This window comes from Dermochelys coriacea, chromosome 3 (assembly GCF_009764565.3).
Source record: "Dermochelys coriacea isolate rDerCor1 chromosome 3, rDerCor1.pri.v4, whole genome shotgun sequence".
Lineage (NCBI taxonomy): Eukaryota > Metazoa > Chordata > Testudines > Dermochelyidae > Dermochelys > Dermochelys coriacea.
The window spans coordinates 23,381,351-23,402,898 of NC_050070.1; the positions used below are offsets into that span (position 1 = coordinate 23,381,351).

At 42.6% G+C, this 21,548-nt stretch overlaps 1 long non-coding RNA gene across 1 annotated transcript; it reads left to right on the forward strand.

The window, feature by feature from the left end:
- The first annotated feature begins 207 nt into the window (after positions 1-207).
- LOC119853868 lies at positions 208-21,477 on the forward strand. Its single transcript, XR_005292253.2, has 3 exons — positions 208-1,184; positions 3,640-3,734; positions 21,225-21,477. It is a non-coding gene; the product is annotated as an uncharacterized LOC119853868 (long non-coding RNA).
- Positions 21,478-21,548: the final 71 nt, after the last annotated feature.

The window sequence follows — 21,548 nt, forward strand, 5'->3', positions numbered from 1 at the left end:
GTGGTGAAACACTGGAATGCGTTACCTAGGGAGGTGGTAGAATCTCCTTCCTTAGAGGTTTTTAAGGTCAGGCTTGACAAAGCCCTGGCTGGTGATTTAACTGGGACTTGGTCCTGCTTTGAGCAGGGGGTTGGACTAGATGACCTTCTGGGGTCCCTTCCAACCCTGATATTCTATGATTCTATGATTCATTGTAGTGCTACCAGGCCAGTGGCAATGTTTAGATCCTGGTGCAAACTTCTCCAAAGCTCAGGGGTGTTTGGCCATGATGCTTGGTTTAAGCCCATCTCCAAAAAAAAAAAAAAAAAAAGTGATATAAGTTTTAGTCAATGTATGTCTGGCGCAGACAATGGATTTCAGCTCCATCTCAACACAGTGCAGTAGTGGAATGGAAAGAGTCATAACCAAACTGTCTCCTTATCCACGGTTATTGATGTCTCAAATGGAGCTGAGTCATTTGAAGAAGCATAAACTGCTGCTCAAACTCACTGGTGCAGAAGCTAAGAATTAAATTGTCAGAAGCTTTTCCTGCATTGAGCCAGTAGGAACCGTGAGGAGTAATTCTCTGATAGCAGTTACTCTTTCAAAGATAACAAGTGACTCGTAATTATACCGCACAGATAGTATGGGGTTAAGGGTTAGAGGTAGTGTATAAATAAAATTAATAATAGAGCACAGAGCTGGAAGACAGGAGATCTGGGTTTTGTTCCTTACTCTCCCATTGATTTGCTTAGACACAGCTTCCCCATATCTCAGTTTACACCATCTGTAACATGGGGATAATACTGCTTATCTAACAACCAGTGAATGTGTGGGGCTCAATTAACTGAGAAATGTTTATAGAGCATTTTGAAATTCTCTACTGAAGGACACTGTGGTGGTTCTAATTTTTGCTCTTATTATGGCAGGGATGGGCAAACTACAGCCCGCAGGCCGGATCTGTCCCGCCAGCCATTTTAATCCGGTCCTTGAGCTCCAGCTGGGGAGCAGGGTCAGGGGCTGCTCCACATGGCTCCCGGAAGCAGCGGCATGTCCCCGCTCTGGCGCCTACATGTAGGGGCAGCCAGGAAGCTCCACTCTGCATGCTCCCACCCCACCGCCCCGCAGCTCCCATTGGCCAGGAACCGCACCTCTGCATAGGAGCCGGAGAAGGGACAAGCTGCTGTTTTTAGGAGTCACTTGAGGTAAGCACTGCCTGGAGCCTGCACCCCTGAGCCTCCCTCCATGCACCAACCTCCTGCCCCAGCCCTGATCCCCCTCCTGCCCTCCAAACCCCTCAATCCCAGCTCAGAGCACCCTTCTGCACCCCAAGCCCCTCTTTCCCAGCCCCACCCCAGAGCCCACACCCCCAGCTGGAGCCTGTACCCCTTCCCACACCCCAACCCCATGCCCCAGCCCTGATCCTCCTCCCACCCTCCGAACCCCTCGGTACCATAGACAAAGCCAAATACACATAGGTTATCTTCCAAAGTAACTGGCTACAGGGGCTTGATTGCCATGGTTCAACTCTTAGGACACGAGGTCTAATAATATTAAAGTGTCATTGTTTGGCTTGTGATAGAGAGGAAGGATGGGGGTGTGTTGTGGTTAGGACATGAGCTTATGACATGGAAGACTTTGGTTGAAATCCCTTCTCTACCACAGACTTCTTCTTTGGCCTTGAACATAGCTTCTCTGTGGCTCAGTTTCCCATCTGTAAAGTGAGGGTAATAGCATTTCCTTACCTCACAGGGGTGTTCTGAGAATAAATACATTAAAGATTGTGACATGCTGCTGTAATGGGGACCATATTAGTACCTTTGCTAGATATAAAAATGAGCAATACCATCACATCACAATATTATATGGCTGCTATGTAGAGCTCGTCCAAGTCTGATGCACCCAAAAGTGGAGCTGACTCTTTTATTTATTCAAGAAATGCTGAGTATTTCTAGGAACACTAAGGTACCTGAAATTTTTGTTCTGGACAGCAGAAAAGCAAAATCTGCATATGTGACCACATTAATTGTGATCAGTCACCAAAGAGCAAGGCTGCAGGATCAGATAAAATCCTCATTCTACTTGGTTTTATAGTTTGGCAGATGAAGAGTTTACAGCCAGATTCAGTCAAATATCAATCCTTCCTCACTGATCAGGCCATCAGTAGGCACTAATTGATCCTACACAGGAAGGCCAAAGCCCTCCTTTCTGCTGTGGACAGGGCTCAGGAGACTTGGTCGACTTTCCTCTCCTTTTCCAGACATGAGCAACCGACAGCAGCTCAATTACTCAAAATGGTGAAATTGACTCCCCTGAGGTGAAGCTCATTTGCAAAGGAGGCAGTTTTTCTTAGAGGTGGCCCACGCCAATGGAAATTCACTCCTGTGGAAACGAAGAATGACCACAGAGCTCACCACTTTCCAGTCCAAATGCAAAACTCATTTCTTCTTCTTCTTGCTTTCCTGAATCATCACACACAACACATCAGTTTTGTTAATATTGAATTAAAAACAACATGCATGTCCCCCCTTGTGATGGAGAAATGGGGAGAAAACATTACTTGACTGATATTAGCCATCTTGCTTATTTTACCTTGGATGACATTCACATGCCATGGCATTGGTAAATTATAAGAACGTCAATAGAATATAATAATAATAATACCCAACTGTTATGTGTCAATCTCAAAGTGCTCTGTAAGTATCATAATTACCCCCATATAGTGAGGGAAACCTAAAGCTCCAAGATACTGGCCCAAGGTCACACTGCAGACCAGTGGCAGAAGTTCTAGAGTCCCAGTCCCGTGCATTAGGCACTGAGCCACAGTATCTCTCTTAGCATAGTTAACATGAGCCATGTTCTAATTAATTTAAAATTCAGTCAATATCATCTCTTTTCTGGTGTCAATGGAGCCTTCCTCCCACACACACATTATTTTCAATTTCACCATCAGCTGAAGGGCCAGAACTTTATTTTTTAAAGTAGTGCTCTTTTCTTGAAGTGGTTTCAGGCTTTCCCAGCAGGCAGTTGAAAACTGGCCATTTCCCTTTCTGTTGGCTGGCATGATGGGCAAAAAGCCCTCTGACAATTGAATAGGGGCATCTGAGCAGTTCCCTGCTCAAGACTCATCTTGAAAGGACCAGCTCTTTGTACATGTTATACAACAAAAAGTCCTGGACGTGAAGTCAAGGAGTAAAACAAAGAATCAGATAGAAAAGTTCCCTGTCAGCAAAACTATATATGAGCATGTCTCTGTAAGCATTGTTCTGGGTAGACTGACACAATCAGCCAGTTTCTTCAGTGCAATCCCATTAAATCACACAGATATGTCAGAAAATAATTTGACCCAATACCTGTGACTTAATGTATAGTTTAGTGGTTAGAACAAGAACCTAGGAATTAGAACTGCTGAGTTTTTATTCCTAATATTGTTGTCTGACTGCTCTATGCCTTAATTTACCCATATGTAAAACAGGGAGAGTAATACCTACTTCCCAGGGATGGTCTCAAGATTAAATAATTTATGTAAAGCCCCTGGGGGATCTTTGGATGAAAGATGTTAAGTTAGAGCAAAGTATTATAATTAGTTGTAGTGGTTGAAGTAGTTATTCTCCAGCATGTACCAGATGTGTGTGATAATACTGTGGTAAATATTCACAGATTCCAAACTGCCATTACCTAGTCTGATCATCTGTAACAGGCACCATCACAAAATGGAAGCTCATAGTCTAGAATCTTCCTAAGAAACATACTGTGTAAGTAACTTCTCTGCTTATTTCATTAAATCCTCATAGACCAACACTGGAAAAGGGACAAGATTTCAGAGAATGTGGTTTTTATGATGACGTAGCCTTTCACTTCTGGAGACCCGTGTTCATATTTGTCTTAGTTCACTTGTGAAAATACATGTGCAGATCTCAGTTCAGTTCCAAGATGACATTATTTGTCCATGGCATAAAACCAATATAGAGTATGGTACAATTTAGCACAAATGGGAACTTTTTGCTCAGGTGTACTGCACGACAGAAACAGCATGACTGATTCACATTAGCAGAACTGTATGGTTAAGCTTGCACTGAGGATGACTGAGCTAAATCCAGCACTAAGATTCACCCAACAGTTCTGGTTAGAGACAGAGATTACTGAGCCTAATTATCTGCCCGTGCAAGAGGCTGCAACTCTATTGAAGTCCATGGAATGGTGCCAGTTTATGCTGGAGAGAAATATAGCCCATTATCTTGCAAATAGAAATTTCTCTTGGTAAAACACCTACCACAGAATGGAAAATCATAAATGAATACATGGCCCAGAGGAACTTTAGTTAATATTACGTAGTATCCTGTGAACAATTGGGTTCATGCTATAGAACTGTTAAGTGAACTGGAACTGTTCTATCCCTACTGCATCACAGATGAAACACCCTATAATATGTATAGAAGCACCTGCAAGGTATAAATAATATTATGACCACGCTCTGAAATAATAATATAAAATTCATTTTATTAAAATTGAAAATGTCTTCACCTCCCTTCTGCCTGTGAAAGAGAAAAATTTTACATATACTGTGACAAAAATAAAGTAGAAAATGTTTAGAGAACCAAGCAATCTGATTGGTCAGACATCACAAATTGCTAATAATAATAAGCTCCAAATATTATATGCCAAACAGCTGCAGAGCCTCTTAAATGTAATTCCTGCCTTCTTGGAGGACACGGCAAGGGTGGAATTGAAACGTTTGCCAAACCTCACCACAAAATGTAGGCAGACATTTTTCTTCAAATCCATCATTGTCACCCTTGATAAAGCCTTCCACAAATATCGTGGCATGGAGGAATACTGTGAATTAGTGCAACCAATGAAGCCAGCAGCAATGAAGCCAGTAAATAGAAAAGACAAACACAGACCAGATACTCTAGTAAACAAAGCCATTTGTAACCAGAAGGTGATGCATGCAGAATTTATTGTACATAATCAGATATTTCTTGCTTCCCTCTAACAAGGTTGTGCTCAGCTTGTTCCATTGCAATACACCACCTGCTATAACAATGTGTAAAATTCTAAGAACAGTAATTTGGAAAATTCACATGAATGTTAAAATATATATATATTGAAGTTGTTTGCTCTTATAAGTCCTTTCCTAGCTCTTACACTTTACAGGGCAGACATTAAAATTTCAAATTAATATATTTAAGACTCTTGGAAAGTTTTAGTTCTTAATGTGAAATATTCAGTCTCCATGTGGTGCCAATGTCCCAACTTTGCAGATAGTGCAAACGTATTTCACCCACAGCACTGGGTATCCCATAATAAGCCGGCTACATTCCCAGGACATGGTTAGCCTTTCTTCTAAGAATCTCAAAACACTACACAAAGCAGAGTGATTAATTATTATTTGTTTTGCACCAACTATCTGTTCAACACTGGTTTTATGGAAAAGTAAAAGCAGTCCCTGCCTTCCAAAACCCACGAAGGAGTCTGTACACCTTGCGACTTGTGAGGTGCACCTAATGCCCCCATTGCGATGAATCACTATATTCTGGAACAGTTCTCCCTCCACTCTGATCACCCTTTTGGAATTCTTTGATCCCCTCTCTCTCCATCTGATATCCGAGAATGACCAAGAAAAACTGGAGGCCCATCATCCTAGTAGCAGCTGGGACTAATTCATAACATGCAATTTGGCAGTGCTCCTGGATATGATAGCTTCTTGATAGATTTCTACCAATACCTTTCTGAAACAGTTGCCTCCCTTTTACTGCACATTTAATATGTCTCTAGGAAGGGATGGTCTATCTTCCACAATGTAAACCATACTATCTTATTACTGCTAAAGCCCAGATCTGTATGCCAGAAACCACCCAATATTCTTGATCAATGCTGACTAATATATTGGCAAAAATATGTACAGAGACTGGGGAGAGCTCTCCCTGGGGAGGAAGGATGGTCTTGTGGTTAAGGCATGCAACTGGGATGTGGCTCTGCCACAAAATTCCTGTCTGGTGTTGGGCAAGTCACTTACTCTGCTTGTGCCTCAGTTCCCCATTTGTATACTAGAGGTAATGATACTGTCCTACCTTTGCTGGTATTGTGAGGATAATTTTACTAAGGCTTATGTAGCACTCAGACACTACAGTGAAGATGGACATAGAAGCATGTGAATGGATTGGTGTGTACAATCAGACTGGATTTTTTAAACACAGATACAGAATGTGCCAATCTGTGACAATAAATCTAGGATGAAATCCTGGCCCCACTGAAGTCAGTGGAAGTTTTGCCAGGAAAGGGTCAGGAGTTCACCTCTAATATCCATCTCTTGAGACTTCCAGCACTTATAGCAGCCAACATCTCCTCAAGTAATGAGGAAGATTTTGATAGCGTGGGACAAGAGCACCTGTTTTCACATGCATGGTTTTTAATGATTTTCCTGAGTCACCTAACTTTACAGAGATGTGTTGGCCACTACCCATGTGAATGACCTAACCTCTAGCCAGTTCACTCCCATCCAGGGCACACAGTAAGAGTTCCCTTCTCTGCACTCGTTTGATGCTGCTCTTGAACCATGAGCAATCAGCGTTTGTCAACATATGTGGGATTAAGAAGATAGACAATGATCATAAATGACTGTTGTAGGCTGCTGATGCTTTCCTATTGATTTCCCAGCCAAAATCCTTCCTCCCTCATCTTTGGAACACTGTGAATTACAAACATAAGCAATTGTTGTGTTTAACTCCAGTTGGGAGTCATGGCATATTTCCTGAGCCACAGTGTATCTAAACTATCTATTGCTGGGCAAAATATAAAATAATCTGAAAAAGGAAAGCACGCACCCTGCAGTTTAAAGGCTAGGTGAATACTCAAATGAATGACCTGCCCTGATTACTGTCCACCCCCAACTCCCTCCCAGTCTACACACTCCAAGTTTACTTTATTATAATCACTAGTTTTTGGGGAGAGGCTAAATTGTCCATCTCCAAGCCATACTTGCTGACAGCTAAGGGTAAGACTCACCAGCCCCTAAAATATAATATAAATATTTTACTTTCTAGCAGGACCTTCACTGGAACCAGGAGTTGGTCAAAGACATCAGGCTGGGTATTTATAGAACAGGAATTGATTAATCCTGTCCCACTGTGGTCTGCATATTGCTGTCTCACCCCTGTCAGCATTGTTGCTATCTATGCCACCAGAAAGATTTGGGCAGAGCTAGGCAGGCTCATAAAGTCCCATCCACACTGCATGCAGACACATTCCTATTTGGTAAACCGGATCTCATAGATCGAATGCCTATGACGTGATAGAAGTGGATGCAGAGAGGCATTCTCACACTTACCCAGCTTTGTGCCAATTACATTGTTAGGTCATTTTGAGACCTTGTTATGTTATGCTAGTAGAACCATAATTCTGGCAATACTATAATAATAATCACTATGGTCATCTACTTACTAATATAGTCAGCCTACGATTCCCACAAAGAGCCTGCTTTGTTAACCTTCCCTATGGGATTGATATCAATACAGAGACATGCCTTTTCCATCTTAACTTTCATTAGGAATGTAGGCACCTTCAAAACCCATATGGATCGGAGACTTCCAGTTTACTATCTCAAATGGATTATGGTTTTGGATTGTCTTTAATACAAGATCCGCCCAAGGCCTTTGAAGAGACTCATCCATCAGAAAATACTGTTGCTCCTCCATCAGTCCCATGACAGTGGGAGCACTTAAAACATTGCCCTGTTACCATGGCTAACGGTGTCTATTCATCTACTAACACTGTAAAATATTCCTTGAGCTAAGTGAAAGAAATGCTGCTTCCTCGCTCTGTCATTCTTTCCAATCCCTGCTATTCCACTTATGTGTACCAGGTGGCAGCACTCTTGCAATTGATGGATATTCTCTGTCCACATCCATCTGTGTCTTCATATTAGCACATCCCATACACTTGACCTTCCATATCATAGAATCATAGAATCATAGAATATCAGGGTTGGAAGGGACCTCAGGAGATCATCTAGTCCAACCCCCTGCTCAAAGCAGGACCAATCCCCAATTTTTGCCCCAAATGGCCCCCTCAGGGATTGAACTCACAACCCTGGGTTTAGCAAGCTAATGCTCAAACCACTGAGCTATCCCTCCCCCCGTCCACTGAGCTATCCCTCCCCCCGTCACTCGGGGTTGGATTGGTTTCTATAATGCCCAGAGTATTGATCTGCTGTATTCCTTGTGGGGGCTCTTGTTGGGGACCGGGCTTATGTGTATATAAAGCTTACACTTGGGGAAAGTTGGTTACTGTTATTCCTTAGACACAATTTATCCAGTCATTCCCTCCACTCCAGCATCCTAACACATTCACAATTGCTCATTATATATATTACTAAGCATATTAATTATACACGCAGAGCACTTTATTGGCAAAAGCCCCTCTGGTTTCTCCTGCTAATGAACCCTGGGAGGTGAATTCTGAATGGAAAACCCGAGCCTAGCCATTTCATGTCAGCAACAAGGTACTGGGACACTGAAGAATCATAATCTGAAGGTGGATGCTATTTTCCAAATTTCAAGTTTTCAGTTAAAATTTTAATCTAAAAATCAATTTTGGGTAACTGTGAAAAATGTTGATGAACATTCTGTTGCCATTTCGGAGAAGTTTCTACGGGCTACAGAAATGGTTGTATCTTTTAAACAATCGAAATATTTCCTCAGAATGTTCATTTTAAAAAAAAAAGGTACAACATTTCTGAAAATCCCATGAAAATGTTACTCTTTTCCCGAGGCTCCACTCCTCTGTATGCTGGTTAATAGGGGCTTTGTAAGTAAAAGGCTGTTGGTTTCTACCTCTGCCTAAAGCGAGGTTCAGCTCTCTATGGCGTCTTGCTGTTGTTTTCTTTAAGAAAACCCTGGTTCAAACTCCCAGTACATTACACTGGGGTGGGCAAATGTTCTACACAGAGCACTCTGTGTGCCTTAAAGTGGTGGGATGCTGTATTTTGTTTGTTTCCTGGGCTCCTCACCTTTTAGGACCACTTTTTGTTATATTCCATTATAGCCTGGGCTATATTCATATTATTAATTATTTGTATTGTGGTACCATCTTGCAGCTCCAGTCATGGGCCACAAAAAATGACAGTCCCAATGCTGTTTTCTCATTTATACAGGATAAGGTTTCACCTCACAATGATTTTCAATATAAATTGATCTGCAACTGACTCCATTCATGGATTAGAGGACAAAAGGTTATAAAATTCAGTTTCCTATTCAAGGGATCTATAACAGGGCAGCCTGTTGCTTTAATGGCCAAGGGCCTTGGACCAACCCGTCTTGTTCAATCAGCCCCATCTGTGCCAATAATTAACTACCTGGGGGGCTAGACTAATGTTAGCACAGTTAACACCTGGGCCTCAGAAAAAGGGTTGAGAGAGCCCAGTTAAGAGGAAGCTGTGACAGAAATTAGAGGGAGCAGGCTTGGCTCCTGTGGGAGGCCCTGAGGAAAGGTCAGCAGGAAGCAGCAAGGTTGTTGAGAGGGAAGGCAGGCAGGGAACCTGCTAGGAAGACCTGGACTCCAGGGAAAGTAGCCTGGGGGGCACTGCTCAGCACAAGGATAACAGAACTCTGCAGGCCCAGGAGTAAGGGGTGAAGAAGAAGGGAATTCAGCATAGTCCAAGAGGGGCAGTGAATGGTGACCTGGCTGACATTAATGTAGCAAGGCCCAGAGGGCCTTGATGCAAAAATAGCTGAGAGACTTCCTTCCTGATTCCAAAATCTAAAATTGTGCTAACCTTTGCTGTCTGGGAAAATCAGAACATGCCCATTTCATCCATAGATACCTGAGCAGGGGCTGCCCCTCCCTCACCTTGCAACCTGCCCCTGGCCTCTACAACCTGCCGGATTAGGGGACCTACTTCTCACCCTTTGTACCTATTATTGTGTATGTGGTAATCATTACCTATCTGACTTGTAGATATTTGATTATAAATTCAATTACCTGTAAAATTCATAGTTTAATATTGACCTCAAGTAACTTTAAAAATAGATGTTTCTTGTTGGAATTTTGCAAGCAAACCAATGTTAACACCATTACTCCTCTACAAAAATGCTATGAGTCTTTCAATGTTCAAGAGTAGTGGCTCCTAGCATTATACTAGGTTACTGAGTCAATATGTACTCAGAGTAACTGTTGCCACCACTGGCATGTGTGATGAGCCTTGCTTGGTTGTTCCCGTTAGCAGAAGAAATTGACTACATGAGCCAGGTATTCTTTTGGTGCAATCCTCTATTGGCAAAAATGTACACAAAGTCCTATTTCCCTAAACACAATAGGCACAAGCACCAGGAGGTAGTTTCCTTGTTCATTATTTAAGCCTGCTTTCTGGTCAGTCTGCTGCCCCAAGGAGCTCTGTCTCTGCTCCCTGTTAGGGTCATGCTTGCCAGTGCTTCTCCTGGCTTTCTCCTGGTTTTTCTGATTGCTTTCTTCTTCTGACACACATGGTTGCATCAGTCTGTGTCCCAGCCCCTGCATTGTCAATCAGTCTAGGGAAACCCCTTATTCTCCCTGAATTAGTGCTTGCTTAAGTCTTCCCAGGTGGTCCAGCTAGTTGTGCAGTGGCTTCTAGTGTTTCAACTCTCTTATTCCATAAAAGAACTTAATTGCTTCTTCCTTTTAGCCTGAATCAAAGGTGACTAGCACTGCCATCAGCTTCAGAGAGGTCAGTGATTGCTCATAGATCAAAAGACATGCTGGCAGACACCAATACCCTCCAGTACATCACCTACAGGATAACCTGCATCACAGAGAAGTAGCAGCTGCATAGCCCTGCAGACGTATATTTTACAACATCCATTTGCAGAAGTTACTGTAAATTAGATCAAGTTGGATAATTTGTTAGAAAAAAAATTGATGAAAAAATAGAACAATATTTTGAAAAAAAAATTCAGGATAAATGTTTTGTTTTCTGAGCATCTCTACTGTAAAACATTTTATTAGTACTTCTTTGTTTGTATCACATTTATAATATATGGATGGAGGATTTACTGTCATATAAAATTACACACAAAAACTATGTTAAAAATATTAAGGTTGCAAAGTCAAGCATTCATATGCTGTTTTTCCATGAGACCCCCGCCTCATTCAGTACATAAAATGGATAAGTCTTACTTAATAAGCAACTATTCAATATTTTGTTTTCTCCTGTTTGTTCAATGTACAGCTCCATTGCTTATTTACTGCAAACTATTCAAACTTTGCTATACAGATAGAATTAACTTCCTTGTATGCTTTTCTATGATGCTCATCACTATAGTTTCTGAGTGCTTCACAAAGTGTTACAAACATTAATTACTATATCTTCAGAAAACTCCATGTGAGGTGAGTAGGTGTTATTACTCCCATTTTACACATGGGAGCTCAGGCACAGAAAAATTACATTGAAAAGTAGTCACTAATTTTGGGTGCTCAGTGTGAGAAGTGCAGGACCTAATTTTTCAGCGAGCTTAGCATTATATAGCATATCTCTCATCAGCTTCAGCTGTAGCTGTAAGAATTCAGATCTTCTGCAAATCAGACCGGTTGTTTAAATTTTGACAGACTAAGTGGGCCCAGAGAGTCAAAGATATTAAAGTGATCCTGTCAGTGTACAACACTAAGCAGTTAAGCATGGTTCAGAGTTTAGTCCCATGGCAAGCATACCCAAAAATGCATGCCGAAGTGAGGAGATGTATTGATCGGGATACACATGAGAAAAAAAAATAAAAAAACAAACATAAAGCATTTTGCAATTGAGTGGCTAAGTAAAACAAAATTAACATGTAACCCTTCTGCCAGGTGCTGTTGGCAGCAACGAGGGCTGAGTTCCATACCTAGGGGTTCCTCTTAATATTACAAAACAAAACCAGCTCGAACTCCCACTGGCACGCACTGAGTCTGTGTATCACAAAAAAAAACTTTTATTAAGGAGAGAGGGAACTCAGCATTAATTTGAAAAAACATAACAACGACACAGTAGCATGCCAACAATAAGTAACCCCTCTCCCCAGTAGTCCTTTCCCTCAGTTTTCTACTTAGTGGTGTAAAAGTCTAATGGATAAATGTCTCCTTAATGTGCTACTCCCCCTTTTCCTTCCACTTCACCCCACGCATGGTTGATTATGTAAGGTCAGTGAAGTCCCAGAGAAGATGGGTTCACCTTATGGTCCTGGAAGATCGTGGTCAAGTAATGCCTCTCCCATTGCTTTCTCACCCAAACCAATGCCTTTAGCTGTGATGCCATGTTCTGATTGTCCTCCAGATAGCCCACTCCTTAATGATCTCAACTCTGAATGATTTCACAGAACCCTTCTGCTCCTGCCTCCTCAGCATTGCCTTTCACCAAAACACTGTCCCTACACCAGGTCTAAGTCTCAGCCCCCTAGACTCACTAATCAGTGATGTCCTCTCTAGTGATCACTGAGAAGAAACAAGGACTCTCAATTGTCTCCAATGAGCTCCATCTTTAAACACTGGAAGGGGAGATTCAAGTGGCATCTAGGACACTTTAAACACAATCCCCACTCCCTCTGTCTTTCACTTGGGTATGGCACGCTATCCCATGGTTAGCAAAATAGGGGGACCCCTCAGTTAGGCATGCTAATTACAATTCTGCTGCTTTTCAGTCACACAATAAGGATAACAACATTGTATTATCCCTGCGTTGGAGACTTAAGTGAATTTTAATCCAAAGCAGCCCAAACTGATCATGCTGGCAAAGCAGGTATGTCTGTGAATCACATAGGCAAAGTAGGTGTGATTATGCACAGATGGTCTGCTCCTGAGGTCTTTCCCCCCAATTCACCAGCAGATGGGAGGAGAGAGCTCAATCAGAACACTGGCTTACAAATAAAAATGTCTCAAAGTTCCTTCGCCATTTTTTTCAACCCACTTTACAATAATTTCATCTAGACCACATTTCCCTAGTTTGTTTTAGAGAATCTCATGTGGGACTATGGTAGTTGGAAAGGAACCCACAAGTAAAAGGAAGCAAAATCTCACATATGATTTGCCTGAACTCCTCATTGGCCCATCAGTGATGAGCGGGCATCCTCACTGGAGTTTTGCTCTAGACATCTCAATGACTAAGGCTCACCAAGTCTCTGGGGTGGAGTGGAGGCCTGTTGGCTTTTCCCTGACAGTATCTCCCAATAGCCCATTCCCTATTTAGTCCCCCCCTTTCCAACTAATGGCTCTTTGTTAAGGCCCCCAAAAGGACATAATGGATAGAATAGCCCTTTTGTTCACCAACTAGGCCTAATTTCACACAGAACATTTTAGTCTGTTAATTTCCATTTCCGTTCTTCTGTTTACCAGACATGGTCTTAACACAGAGCTTAGGGTTGTAGCTGTAGACTTTCTTGTTTGGACTAATACAGTCTTTCTGCCCCCTTTTTGTACCTTTTTCTCTTTTTCTCTTGTTATAGGTGATTATAACACTTTATACACGTTTACACACTTTCCAACAGTTCAGCTTACAGTTGCGATAAACTTGCTGGATCCCAATGATTACAACAGACTCCAGGGTCTCAAGTTAGGCACCCAGAAAATGAGGAACTCACAATTAGTGACCACCTCTGAGAAGTTTGGTTTAAGTGGCTTGCCTGGCATCATAAAGGCTCTCTGTGGCAAAGGCAGGGACAGAATCTAATTTTCTAGGCAGCATCCAAATGCCTTAACCACGAGATCATCCCTTGTCTTCCTGCAATCCCCAGCCCATTTCACTACAAAACTTCCAACTTCTGCAATAAATGAAACAGAGGGTCCTAGAAACAACAGCCTCCTTTACTACACAACCCTGATTCATCCCCAGAGTAGGTTGATGCTGTGTGCTGAATGAGGTACTTTACTTACCAACCGTAATGTTCTTTTAAGATAATTTTTGTGTGTAATTTTCTTGTGCTTTTTTTTTTTAAAAGAAAACAGAAAAAACAGAAATCCCACCATCTGCTGTCATACTGCTGACCACATGGTTCATCAGCAGGATTGGAACCTTTAGATCCACCATAAAGACCTCTGCCACTTAAGCTAATGGAGTAACTGACAGTAGCAGTAGATTGTTAGCCTCTTTCTAGACAAGCACTAGAAGAGGATGAGACAGCACATTGCTCATGTGTTTCGAAGATATTTTCCAACAGCACAGGAATGCTGAGACACAGGGATCTTGGCTTCCATTGTGGGCTCTGGAGGGCAGAGTGTTCAAGTGGGCACAGATTCTTCTGCCTGTTGTCCCCAAGCGTGATCCTTTCTGCCTATCCCGTCCAACCTGTCATTGCCCCAGTACTATCTCTCCTCCACCCCTGGATCCTTGTTCCATTCCCATTCTCTTTGCCTACCCAGTTCCACTCTCCACTCTTCGCAGTATCCTTGCACAGCAAGGGTTTCTCATCTCCGTCGCAGTCTCCTTGCACAGCAAGTCCTAATCTCATCACTCTGGACTCCTGTTCTGGTTCCATTCTCCCTGTAACTCCCAGACCCAGGCTCCTTTCTCAGCCATTCCCAGTTCCCTGCCTCCTTTGGCTCCTCATCTGATTGGTCTCTCTCCCTCCTTCGCACTCCCCCTGCCCATGTTCCTTATGCCCCACTGATTCTTAGTCCCACTCTCCCTTCCCAGACTCCTCAACCAGCCTCAGTGTCCCCTCCTGCAATTCCTCATCCTGGTCTCTTTGCCCAGCCAATCCCCGTTCTCCCCTCTCACCCAGCTCCTCATCAAATATGTTTCTCCTCCTTTTTCACCTCCACTGCACTGCCCCACTGCCTCTCTGGCTTTTCATCAGTTCCCAGTCTCTCATCTTTTCTTCTAGCTTCCAATCCTTCCCCCCATTTCTGCTCCTAGTTCCAGTCTCTGCTCCTGGCTCCCAGGCCCAATCTCCTTGCCCAGCCAATCACAGTCTTATCCTAAGCTTTCTTGTCCCAATCTACTCCCTCTATGCAGGCCTAGCTCTTGTACCATCCACATTCAAATCAGGCATCTGCTTCTTCCATGTATCCTGTTTCCTGCCTTGGAGCATTGAGGCTCTCTGCTGTCAGTTCAGGTGCCTGGAGCTAGAACAGCCCTCAGCAGCTCAGAGCACCAATTGCAGGGAAAGTCGTGCTTAGCTCTGGGCTGGAGCATGTCCAGTGTGGGTGGAATTTTTGGGGAGTTTGGCTGTTAAAATCTAAGAAGTCTCTACTGAGCATGTGTGCACACCAATTTTCCAAAGGCTTATAATGTAAGTCTCACCTAGGTTCAACCGTCTTTCCTTTTCCATGGGATGGTGTGACATGAAGTAGTGGTCTCAGAGTAGGACGTTTCCATTAACTCTTCCTCCTACGAGGGTGAGCTCATATTTTTTTCAAAGTAGTATTAAGGAGACGGGATAGTAATTCTCTCTGTTTTTGCCGTGTATGTTTTTCTTCTAAAGGAAGTAGCTCATCTGAAAGGGCACTAGAGACAAGGAAAAGACTTAGTATGTTGAGTGATTATTTAAAATACGATGTGTAAGATTTTGGGCTCAGATATGTTTATGCCCTGAAGAACAGTATGAATGATGACTGAGTTCCACAGCAAGAGCAGTGTCTGGAAAGCTTTTCCTAGCTCGGCCAAAGATAAATTGGACATATTTTACTCTGTGTGTATGTGTGTTAATGCAGGTGGTTTGGTTTGATTGCTGGTAGCACTACAAAGATGTTTCACTTATTCACTGAGAAAGGTGGCAGTAGCTATGTCTATCTTCACACATATAGATAAAGAAGCGCAGCCACATCAGCCCATCATCAGACAATTCCACCAGCTCTCCTTCCATTTCAGGAGCCAGTTTACAAATTCCTTCCTAGTTTTCAAATCTCTTCATGGACTTGCTCCTCTTTCATTAATAGACTGTGTCTTTCTATAATCCCCATCTTGTTCCCTCTAGCCTATCACCAGCCACTGTCTAGCACCAGACACACTAGTACTATGTCCTGTCATATAGTCTCACCCATGTAGTGCAAGAGCCTGGAAACAGGAGCCAGCTCCTGTTATCTGGAACAACTTTTTTTATAACTCGGTACCTAATTAACTCACCAAATATTGTCACTTCTGACCTTTATGCATATAGGGCCTGCTTCAAAGCATACTGACATCAATGGGGGTCTTTTAATTAATTTTAGTGAACTTTGGATCAGGCTGGTGTTTTCTCCTTTGCTTATACCTCTTTATTTCTCTTTCTCTCAATTTAATGCTCCATTGGTAAATGTGGGTCTGATCACAATCTGCAGAGCCTAGACTGCCAGTGTACAGAAGGATAAGAAAATGGGAGGGAAATTTAAAACCAATGTCGGACCAAGCACTGATGCCAATTCCATTTTTTTATCCTGCCCAAATTCTCCTGGAACTTAGCCCACATGTGTAAACTCGATCTGAGGGCGAATAGAAACTAATGGAATTGCTCAGAGGTTTTAAGTGATTATGAACATACGGTCTGGGAGGGGAAGAGAGCTATGTAGACTGGGAGAAAATATAATCAGTAAATGAAAGGTTAATACGGAAAAAGTAACTGTAGAGCTTCATACATGCCTATTATCAGATAGCTCTGACATGAAAGGATTCCTACAGAAATGCTAACATGCCCAGCTAATAGCTTAATGATTGCAGCAAGAATACTTTTAAGGCATTGGAAAGAAAATTGTCTGTAAAAGAACTCATCACATATTTATGGCCTCTTATAAAGAATGATGGTCTTGTGGTTAAGGTACTGGACTGTCACTGGAAATCAGATCTGGGTTTATTCCCCAGCTCTGCCATATATTTCCCAGATGACCTTGGGCCAGTCACTTCGGATAAAATGTTCAGAAGCTCCTAAGTGACATAGGTGCCTAAGTATCATTGAAAGTCAATGGTTCTGGTGTGCTTTAGTGAATTTTGAAAATGGGTCTTCATTTCATAAATCACTTAGCCTCTTTTGAAAAATGTACCAGTTCTTCTGTTCCCCATGTCCCAAAGTAGGGATAATATTTCTTTCAGAGTAGCAGCCGTGTTAGTCTGTATCCGCAAAAAGAACAGGAGTACTTGTGGCACCTTAGAGACCAACAAATTTATTAGAGCATAAGCTTTTGTGGGCTACAGCCCATTTCATTGGGTGCATAGAATGGAACATATAGTAAGAAGGAAGATAGATAGATACATACAGATAAGTTGGAAGTTGCCATACAAACTGTGAGAGGTTAATTAGTTAAAATGAGCTATTATCAGCAGGAGAAAAAAACTTTTGTAGTGATAATCAAGATGGCCCATCTAGACAGTTGACAAGAAGGTGTGAGGATACTTACCTTAGGGAAATAGAAAAGGAGTACTTGTGGCACCTTAGAGACTAACAAATTTATTAGAGCATAAGCTTTCGTGAGCTACAGCTCACTTCATCGGATGCATTTGGTGGAAAATACAGAGGGGAGATTGATATACCAATCAATATTATATATATCAATCTCCCCTCTGTATTTTCCACCAAATGCATCCGATGAAGTGAGCTGTAGCTCACGAAAGCTTATGCTCTAATAAATTTGTTAGTCTCTAAGGTGCCACAAGTACTCCTTTTCTTTTTGCGAATACAGACTAACACGGCTGCTACTCTGAAACCTATCCTTAGGGAAATAGATTCAATATGTGTAATGACCCAGCCACTCCCAGTCTCTATTCAAACCCAAGTTAATGATATCTCGTTTGCATATTAATTCAAGCTCAGCAGTTTCTCATTGGAGTCTGTTTTTAAAGCTTTTCTGTTGCAAAATTGCCACCCTTAAGTCTTTTACTGAGTGGCCAGAGAGGTTAAAGTGTTCTCCTACCGGTTTTTGAATGTTATGATTCCTGATGTCAGATTTGTGTCCATTTATTCTTTTCCGGTTTGGCCAATGTTTGGCAGAGGGGCATTGCTGGCACATGATGACATATATCACATATCACATATATCATATTAGATGTGCAGGTGAACGAGCCCCTGATGGTGTGGCTAATGTGATTAGGTCCTATGATGGTGTCACTTGAATACATATGTGGACAGAGGTGGAATCAGGCTTTGTTGCAAGGATAGGTTCCCGGGTTAGTGTTTTTGTTGTGTGGTGTGTGGTTGCTGGAGAGTATTTGCTTCAGGTTGGGGGGCTGTCTGTAAGTGAGGACTGGTCTGTCTCCCAAGATCTGTGAGAGTGAGGCATCATTTTTCAGGATAGGTTGTAAATCTTTGATGATGCACTGGAGAGGTTGTAGTTGGGGGCTGAAGGTGACAGCTAGTGGTGTTCTGTTATTTTCTTTGTTGGGCCTGTCCTATAGTAGGTGACTTCTGGTTACTCTTCTGGCTCTGTCAATCTGTTTTTTCACTTCAGCAGGTGGGTACTGTAGTTTTAAGAATGCTTGATAGAGATCTTGTAGGTGTTTGTCTCTGTCTGAGGGATTGGAGCAAATGCAGTTGTATCTTAGAGCTTGACTGTAGACAATGGATCGTGTAGTCTGTCCTCGATGGAAACTGGAGGCATATAGGTAAGTATAGCAGTCAGTAGGTTTCCGGTAGAGGGTGGTGTTTATGTAACCATCGCTTATTAGCACAGTAGTGTCCAGGAAATGGACCGCTTGTGTGGATTGGTAAAGGCTGAGGTTGATGGTGGGATGGAAATTGTTGAAATCATGGTGGAATTCCTCAAGGGCTTCTTTTCCATGAGTCCAGATGATGAAGATGTCATCAATGTAGCGCAAGTAGAGTAGGGGTGTTATGGGACAAGAGCTAAGGAAGTGTTGTTCTAAGTCAGCCATAAAAATGTTGGCATACTGTGGGGCCATGCGGGTACCCATCGCAGTGCCGCTGATTTGAAGGTATATATTGTCCCCAAATGTGAAATAGTTGTGAGTGAGGACAAAGTCACAAAGGTGACCCACCAGGGTTGCTGTGACATTATCAGGGATACTGTTCCTGACGGCTTGTAGTCTATCTTTGTGTGGAATGTTGGTGTAGAGGGCTTCTACATCCATAAGGCCCAGTACGGTGTTTTCTTGAAGATCACCGATGGATTATAGTTTCCTCAGGAAGTCAGTGGTGTCTCAAAGATAGCTGGGAGTGCTGGTAGTGTAGGGCCTGAGGAGGGAGTCTAAATAGCCAGACAATCCTGCTGTCAGGGTGCCAATGCCTGAGATGATGGGGCATCCAGGATTCCCAGGCTTATGGATCTTGGGAAGCAGATAGAATACCCCTGGTTGGGGTTCTAGGGCTGTGTCTGCACAGATCTGTTCCTGTGCTTTTTCAGGGAGTTTCTTGAGCAGATGGTGTAGTTTCTTTTGATAATCCTCAGTGAGATCAGAGGATAATGGCCTGTTATAGAGTTATAGAGCTGCCTAGCAGCCTCTTGTTCATATTCCAACTTATTCATGATGACGACAGCACCTCCTTTGTCAGTCTTTTTGATTATGATGTCAGAGTTGTTCCTGAGGCTGTGGATGGCGTTATGTTCAGCACGGCTGAGGTTATGGGGCAAGTGATGCTGCTTTTCCACAATTTCAGCCCATGTACATCGACGGAAGCAATCTGTGTAGAAGTCCAGTCTGTTGTTTCGACCTTCAGGAGGAGTCCACCCAGAATCCTTCTTTTTGTAGTGTTGGTAGGAAGGATTCTGTGGGTTAGTATGTTGTTCAGAGGTGTGTTGGAAATATTCTTTGAGTCGGAGACATTGAAAGTAGGATTCTAGTTCACCAAAGAACTGTATCATGTTTGTGCGCCTGGAGGGACAAAAGATAGGACAGACTCTTCTGCCAGGCTAAGAGTATAGCTGGAAAGATTAACAATATTGTTGGGTGGGTTAAGGGAACTACTGTTGTGGCTCCTTGTGGCATGTAGCAGTTTAGATAGTTTAATGTCCTTTTTCCTTTGTAGAGAAGCAAAGTTTGTGTTGTAAATGGCTTGTCTAGTTTTTGTAAAATCTATCCATGAGGAAGTTTGTGTGAAAGGTTGTTTTTTTATGAGAGTATCCAGTTTTGAGAGCTCATTCTTAATCTTTCCCTGTTTGCTGTATAGGATGTTGATCAGGTGGTTTTGCAGTTTCTTTAAGAGTGTGTGGCACAATCTGTCAGCATAGTCTGTGTGATATGTAGATTGTAATGGATTTTTTACCTTTAGTCCTTTTGGTATGATGCCCATCTGTTTGCATATTTCTTCTTACTCACCCTTTGTCCATCTTATTTGTTTAGATTGTAAGTTCATATTGTGCTGATGGTCACACATGAAAAAATGTAAATATGGTAATAGGCTAAAACTCTAGTGCCAGTAGGGAAGCCATGGACAGATATTCACTCTAGCTTTTTAATATGCTATAGTGATTCCTTAATTTTCAGTGTAGTCATAATAGAGAATCTACTTTGGAGAGGATTTACACTTACCTTTATGACTATGTAAGTAACAATCTTTTTTCTTAGTTTATGGCTAATACTAATATTGACTCTAGTCTCATGTGTATGTCCACTCGATGTGGTTTATTTCAAGTGATAAAGACCCTAAGGTGTATGGTAGACCAAGAAGAGGAGACATCAAGCTTGGTGGATTCTTGAAATGCAGGAATAGCTCATCTGCACAGTCTGCTCATAAAATCATCCCTATTGTTAATGCCTTCTGTGTGCAGAAAGCATCCCCAGGACAAAGCTGTAACTTTGTAAGTGGAATGCGTTAGAGATCAGTGGTGGTTACTGACACAAGTTGGGTGTCACGTTCTGGGGTGCACTCCAGACCAGCGAGTGTCATGTGACCACCTGCCCTCTAGCCCTGGGTGCCTTGAATGCTCTGCTGCTGTGGCTCACTGACAGCCAGCAGACAAGCATGGCCCTGAATATCTGCTCTGAATCTAGCAGCCTGCCTGTTACATCCCAGCCACACTCTGGTGTCCACCAACCTTGGGTACTACCAGTCAAATGACTCCAGCACATTTCCCCAAACCACATGCTCTGCAATGTCCGGCATTCTCCTGCCCCACATATCAGTACTCCCCCTCTGAAATGCAGAGCCCCATTTCTGTGATAGCTCTGCCGAGGGACATCCTTAGAATCAGAGACCATGCAGCAGAACCATTGCTCCTCTTTGTATTAAGAGCTGCATGGCAAGAACTCCAAACCAGAAGCCATTTGCAAGGCACAGCAACTGTAACTTTTAGTGGTGCTATGAAACCCTCTAACAACGTTGCATTTTTTTGAGTGCCATCTACTGTCACATTATATGTTAACTGTTTGTGTGTATATACAGACCTCTCTCTTACAGAGCACTCTTGGAACACTCTGCGTTAGAGCTGAATGAAGCCGTGCGGAGAAACAGAGAGACTGAAAAATGCAGCATCAGTCAACCTGAAAGTATTCATGAACTTGACACTAATTCACCACATAGTTTCAGCTCAAAAAAGGTATTTATTTGTGGGGATTCAGATGGAAAGTGGCAGCAGCCTCCCTTCTAACTTTTAGCCCAGTGATTAGGGCACTCACCTTGGCTCTGCAGGAGACCAATATTCAGTTCCCCTCTCTGCCTAATGTGCAAGAGAGATTTGAATTTGGTTCTCCCCAATGAGCTAATCAC